Source organism: Eucalyptus grandis, chromosome 9 (assembly GCF_016545825.1).
Source record: "Eucalyptus grandis isolate ANBG69807.140 chromosome 9, ASM1654582v1, whole genome shotgun sequence".
Taxonomy (NCBI): Eukaryota; Viridiplantae; Streptophyta; class Magnoliopsida; order Myrtales; family Myrtaceae; genus Eucalyptus; species Eucalyptus grandis.
Window position 1 is genome coordinate 36,283,791 of NC_052620.1, and position 6,018 is coordinate 36,289,808.

The following is a 6,018-nucleotide window of genomic DNA, read 5'->3' on the forward strand; positions in this document are numbered from 1 at the left end:
TTCCTTCTTGTGTCTATATATTACGACGCCTTTGGTCTCTTCCCTTCATTCCTCATAGTATTCGAATCAAAGCAAGCTCTTCCAAACTCTGATTTCGGTGTCAATTGTTAGGTGGAGTTATGGGGATACATCAAGTCAATGCGACATTAAGTAGCAGAGTCAAGATACAAGAAAAATTGCGCATGAATAGAGAGCAGGCACTTCTAGAATTCTTTTTCTTCCTTCTTGTGTCTATATATTACGACGCCTTTGGTCTCTTCCCTTCATTCCTCGTATTATACTGCGAATGAAAGCAAGCTCAGAGAGAGAGAGAGAGAGAGAGAGAATGGAATCGCTTGATGAAACTGAAGCAAATCTAAGAGGCCAAGCACACATATTGAATCTGCTGAATGCATACGCCGGCTCCATGGCGCTAAAATGCGCAGTCGAGCTCCGAGTACCCGACATCATCCATTCTTATGGCGGCGGGCCGGTCACCCTAGCCCAAATAGCCTCCAGCATTCCCTCCGCATCCCTCGAAACTACCTACTTGGCGCGCATCATGAGACTCCTTGTCCGTGAGAACATCTTCTCCGCTAATCGTTGCCAACCTGATGGCGGCCATGAGAGTCACGAGACACTCTACAGCCTCCCCCCATCGTCGAGATGGCTCCTCCAGGGGCCCGGGTTCGAGCTCAGCCTCGCGCCTGTGGTGTTGATGTTAAACCACCCATGGGTGATGTCCCCGTGGCATTGCTTGGGCGACTGCATCAAGACCGGCGGCATTGCATTCGAGATGGCTCACGGCCGCAAGATTTGGGACTTCGCATCAGAGAATCCCGAGTTCAACCGCTTGTTCAACGATGCGATGGCATGTGTGAGCGGGATCACGATTAGGGCCATCTTAGAAGTGTATAAGGACGGCTTCGAGAGCATTGGATCTTTGGTCGATGTCGGAGGGGGGATCGGCAAGACCCTGGTCGAGATCATTAAGTCATTTCCACACATTCAGGGGATTAATTATGATCTACATCATGTTGTTGCAACGGCGCCGGCGCACGATGGAGTCACTCATGTTGGAGGAAACATGTTTGAGACTATACCACATGCTGATGCAGTTCTCATGATGGTGAGTATTACTGCCAGATACTTTATACATATTAATTAATTCGTGAATTTTGCATTTTTCCTACGACACGTGATCAATTTCTTTTTAAATTTTTTGTCCTTTTAATGTGTCAAGAGGGTGGGAATCCACGAACTGCTATAAATATTCTGTTCGAGTAATGCCACAGTAAAGGGAAAAATTATTCATAGTCTGTAAATTATATGGGGTCAAGCACAAGCTTATCCAGATTCTTCACATATAAGTCTTATAATAAAACTCGCGTAATTAATGATTAAAATTATATTGATCCACATGATTTATAAGACACACGGTAACTTTTCCGGTTAATGTGTAGCTTCATCATTTTGAAATGTGCATCTTTTCACTCTATAATCCGCGTTCGCATGGCTTGGTAAGAGTTTAGTTACTTGTAACTACTTGTTTCTCTATCTTACAGCTCATGATCTACCTTTTCTGTCGTGTTATAGGCGTTCTAAATTGATGTACTGTTGTATTTATTTTTCCTTTATATCTTTATTTATGGGTAATCAAGTTAACTGGAAAACGGTTTCATGTGACTCTATTTGTTCAATAAAGTAAACACACACTCCATATGTATAGTGGTATCCAGAACTCCTAGACATGTTCTATACTATTTGTGACAAATATATCATATTTCACATCATTTATGTGTCTAGTTTGTTACATTGATAAATAAGTTTTGTGTAACCTCAATCTAGCACTATATATAACCCATACAAACGTGGTAGGGACCGAGCATCTTGTTTTTGAATAAAAAGGCTTTATTTTTCTCCATCTCTAATTGGAGAAAATTTTCTCTGATTAGTCTTTTAATTGGTTGGATTTCAAAAGTTTCTATATAACTCACACATAAACTTAGCAGCATCATTTTTTTTTTCAATCCCTAATTGGAAGATAATTCCTCAAACTGGAGCTCTGAATAGTGGGTATAAAATATTAATATCACAAGCACACATATTATATACACACACGCAAAAACACAAACTTAACCAAATATTGTTGTAGGATGTCCTTTTTAAAGGGGTGTACTTCGGTCCTTAATCAACTTAGGAATTGGAACAAACCGGTCGGTTCCCGCCGAATTTGGTCCAATTAATTTGCAACCGGGAATAAGTGATTTGACTCTCGAATCCTCCACGAACCAGACCGATCCGGCCCATAGAATTTTTTCTTTTCCATTTTTTTATTCGGGCAAGGCAAAAAGTACAAATTATATATGAAAGTTATTTCTTATTTTAGTAGTGACTTGCATGTGATTAGTAATTTCATCCTATACTAGAGTAACTTTCAATATATTTAGGTACTTTCGAGAAAAAAAAAATGATACCACTAATTGCTAAGACAACATTGAACTGGTTGGTCCAGTCCATGATACTGTCCATCTTGGAACCAAACCAACCGATCACCCTTACTTTCTTTAATCTAACCATCAAAACAGTGGTTGAGGAAAAAATATTCCAATAGGAATGGAGGAAACATGGCCTTAAACTTAGCATTAAAAAATCCTCAAAAAGTTAAAAACCTTACCATAGGCCCTATAAATCTCAATTTTATGGGCGTGCCTCAATGGGTCCGCAGGCCTGAGATCCCCAAGGTCATAATGAGGTCACCATCTTGGAGTAAAAGTGAGAGGGAGGGTGAGAAAGTGTGCATCTTGGGCAAGAGAGGGATGGTTATATGGGTGGTGCAAAAACATCTCAAGCCTCAAGGCATTGGTAACGATTTCAATGGGTTATTGTTGAGTTGCCTTTTGTGTAGAGCAATCAAGAGAGAGGAGAATTTTTTTTTTTCCCTTTTTGGAAAACATTTGTTACATTTTAGCCAATTATGTCGACTCTTCGTAAGCATAGAGATCAACACAATGAACACATTGATGAAATAGTGTAAAAAGAAACCGTGATTGTCGACTCCAGTAATTCTATGTTCTTTGTTTTACAGGGGATAATGCATGATTGGGGGACGAAGACTGTGTCAAGATTTTGAAGAATTGCAGAAAAGCAATCCCGAAAAAGAATGGCAAGGTGATCATAGCAAATATTGTGCTGAAAGCAGAGGGCGATGGCATGTTCGATAAGATCGGACTAGCGATGGATTTGGTCATGATGGCACTTTGCTCGGGTGGTAAGGAGAGGGACGAACGCGAATGGAAGAAGATCTTGGAGGATGGAGGGTTTCCTCGCTACAACATCATCAAAACCCCTTCCTTGTCATCCATTATTGAAGCCTATCCACTGTGATACACTATAATTATGTAAGAAAAATAAAGGCAGTCCTATGCTCCATTAATGAAAGACTTCGGTAGTTAAGGCAATTGGATTCACTTAGGTCTCTTGATCTTAGACCAAGTTTACGGTTTCCTATCTATGAATAATCAAATTACTGTGTTTTAGGTTACCAATCAATGTGGCTTGTAATCATTCACAGAGGATTATTCTCATGTTGGATCACATGCTTTCTAGCTTTTCCTATACATGGATGTCACGACCTCCTTTCAGAGCCCTTACGCATGGGTACACAGAGACTAATGGCTTGTTAAGTATTAGGCTTAGTGCAGACTCTCCCAATTTAGTAAAAATGAAGTTATTAACCATGTGGATAAATGTACTAATTTCCTGTATGTTGAAAAGTTATTTTTCCTTTTAGGATCATTACATAATTACTTTTCGAGTATGAAAAGTTAATATAACATTGAGAAAATATTAAAATCACTATAACTAGTTACTTGATATGTTGATATTTATTAACATTTATACATGATTAAGAGCTTATGCACAACGAAGGTGTTCGATGCATCTGATGTTAGTATTAATCTTCACACGACTCTAATTTTAAGTCGCCAATTTCTATCCCTTCTATTTTATGTCCAATTTAGCTGTAGAACCACCTAATGCTAATGCAACCAAAATACTTAATTTGTTCATAAATTCAGTGAAATCATGTCATATATGACGTCACTAGTGAATACGAATTTCCAGAATTCAGACAAAGTTTTCATGCAAACAACGCAAAGGAGACCATGTCCGGTTGCCGTCGATATCGAGCTCTTTAGCTTTGGTCCATCCATTGACATCCACGGGAGGAAATCACCTTCTCTCTTTATCAACATCACAAGTCACAACATGCACGACTAATTCAACTCTGCATCCTTACATTCCAGAAGACGTGATGTGCAAGCATTGGAAAAGCGACCCTTCACCATATGCTTTTGGCACGGTACTAATGGAGGAAAAGCGACCCTTCACTATATGCTTTTGGCATGGTACTAATGGAGACAACGCATATTTTATTCACAAGGTCGTCACTGTGATAAATGATTGAGAAATTTTCTAGGCGTCTTCAGATGGCATGACGTCTCCAACATCTAGGCCAATCACCGAGTATCAAATGGCACGATTCATTTTTCCAACCTGGTGATGTTACTTTGAATGCATGATCGGGTTAATTGGACGAGGTTCGTCTTGGGGAATTATTAAATACTTTTGTTTTTGAATATGTGAATTTTTTTCAAAAGAAAATCATATTCATTGCTAAGAAAAGGATATATGAGATGTACATATAATTCATAACAAGGAATGATGAAGTACAACAAAGCTCATGATACTACAAAACAAAGTCAAATCTAGAAAACAAGAATCACCTAGCACCAGAAGCTAAGGAAGCACTCGGACAATACAAACAAGCTACATTGTCCCAAGAGCATGAAATGCATCAATAGGTTGGGCACATGCTCGTTCTATATAAATGGATTAATCAAGCAAAATAATCGGCAGCCGATCATCACATTTCATATATTCGCCGGTCATGAGCACATGTCAAATATTTATTCTCTAGTAAATAGGGTGTTGCCAGCAATTGGTGCACACTTCGGCTTCTTTTGCATCATCATCATATGGAGACAACCAAAACATATTGAATGAGCACGAATTTGATATATGGGAGAACAAATTCAGCGAGATGATTATGTGATCACTATTGAAGTTGAATGTAGAGGACTTATACACGAACAGATCACCAGGGCATCAAATCCCTAAAAGTAAAACTCTTAAATTTTTAGATTTAAATCAAGAGATGATAGTTCTTAGATGTAGAATTAGATCAAGAGAGTTTAACTTGTTAGATCTAAAATTTGATCGGGAGAAGAAAACTCCTAGATCTAAATCGAAAGAAAATATGAAATAAAAACACAAACAAAATCAACAAGAGAGAGGGGGGAGGTGAGACTAGCTCAAACTTGAAGACGATTGATAGAGGAAATCGGGAGAGACAGAAAAGTCAACCATTCATTAGATTTGTGCTTTTAAACTCCAATCGAGCATAGTTAATTTAATTTGGCAAAATTCATTGCTCAGATTGCACTTGGAAATCAAGATGTGGAATTGGCCTATGGTACATGAGGATTGATTCTCGAGCCTAGGTTTGAGCCAAAGAGGAAAATAAGTAGTTGTGCCCAGGTGACCCGAAAGGCGCTTCGGGCCCCACCACGAACCAATCGAGACGTCGACTGCGCTTCGAAGCACAAATGACCTGCAATCTCAGCTTTGTTTCGCGTGCCATCACCTTGCCTGCTTCGCGTTGATCATCAGTGCCACATGTCACCCAATGAGTAGTTCGACATCAACACCACGTGAGAAAAGGATAGTGCCACATCGGTTTCAACGTCAGCTGCGCATCAGCTCCATAGTCACTCGCCAAAGTTAAAAACCATCGAGCAATTAACCTCATGAATTGCGGAAAATTTTAATCAGTCTAGTTAATTACTTAATATGTTGATACTTAGGCTATAGTTTGTGGTTTTTTTAAGTTTGTCTCTTCAATTTCATGCCCATGGAGATGTAAAACCGCCCAAAGAAGCCAAGATACTCAACTTGTTCATACATTCAGTGAGATTG

General features: G+C 39.2%; 1 pseudogene; it reads left to right on the plus strand.

Annotated features, from left to right (window-relative positions):
- Positions 1–306: 306 nt before the first annotated feature.
- On the plus strand, positions 307–3,415 carry LOC120288043 (annotated as a pseudogene).
- The last annotated feature ends 2,603 nt before the right edge of the window (positions 3,416–6,018 follow it).